The sequence below is a fragment of the Apis dorsata genome, unplaced genomic scaffold (assembly GCF_000469605.1).
Source record: "Apis dorsata unplaced genomic scaffold, Apis dorsata 1.3 scaffold_354, whole genome shotgun sequence".
In the NCBI taxonomy this organism is placed as follows: domain Eukaryota; kingdom Metazoa; phylum Arthropoda; class Insecta; order Hymenoptera; family Apidae; genus Apis; species Apis dorsata.
The window spans coordinates 64,243-65,397 of record NW_006263620.1 but is presented as its reverse complement, the minus strand read 5'-3'; the positions used below and the strand labels follow the sequence as shown (position 1 = coordinate 65,397).

Below are 1,155 nucleotides of genomic sequence, written 5' to 3'. Positions count from 1 at the left end.
TTTTTTTTTTTTTTTTTTTTTTTTTTTTTTTTTTTTTTTTTTTTTTTTTTTTACCAATTATCCGTGTGATCGCGCGTTCGCCTGTAACGTATATAATTCTACGCTAATTCTACTGTATTCATACACGTATTACGATATCTGTTAGCTGTAATATATGTATATATATATATATATGCGCAAAGTTAGGAAGCAAAAGATACAAAAATGTAGGGTAAATAATTTATAAATGCATGTCCATAATTGAATTGAGGTTGAGTCTGGATGACTAAAATGAGTTCAAATGAATCATATCTTTTACAAAGTATTGATTTGTAAGCGTAAAAGAATTATACAAGAAAAAAAAATGTATCGAATCGAGGAATAAAAAAATCGTTTATTCATTTCATACGATATATTTTAATTAATTTTAGCGTAATTTCAAATATGTAAATAATAAATTGGACGTGCATTTATGAATTAGCCTGTGTGTGTATTGGCGAGAAATAGTAAGCAACGACGCACTGATAAAAGTAGTAGTAACAGATGCGATGGTGAAATAGAGAGAGAGAGAGAGAGTGAGTTGTGAGGTGCCAGCGTGTGAGTTTTGTCTGATTCAGTACGTTCAGAACGAACAAACGAGAGAAATAGCTCTGTAAATTTATCTTGCAATTTTGAGTGTGTCGTGTCGCTTTTAGAGATGACAGCCAATCAGAAAATTTGTTTCTCAACAATTTGTTCAAATTCAAGAAAATCAATCAATGCGCATATATAGTCATTCTCGAAAATATATTCGATTTAATTTATATCATCAAATTAAAATAACAAATTTTTTAAAGTATAAGATCCTTTCCAAATTTTAACAACGAAACAGATATTAAAGAAAAATGACAGAATTATTTAATAAGGAATAAAAGACAGAAATGTGTTATTCCTTGAAAGGAATAAACGAATCAAATAAACTTTTATAAAAAATTGTTTCACAAACTAGTCGAGTATTCTTATGATGAATCTATTGACGTATTATCTCGTGGATTTTGATGATTTTCAAATATGCTATAGAGGACAAAATTTTAAATAACTTTTTCCTATGCATAATCGATAATTGATTTTTAATTTTCGAAACTTTTGCAAGAAATGTTTGCTACTACTTCATTAAAATTTAAGCGTATCTATCGA

The 1,155-nt window shown here is 27.7% G+C and overlaps 1 protein-coding gene across 1 annotated transcript in view; it reads right to left on the bottom strand.

Moving 5' to 3' along the window:
- Positions 1–1,155, bottom strand: part of LOC102673609 (disintegrin and metalloproteinase domain-containing protein 12) — a 39,478-nt gene that overhangs the window by 4,252 nt on the left and 34,071 nt on the right. The window lies entirely within an intron of this gene.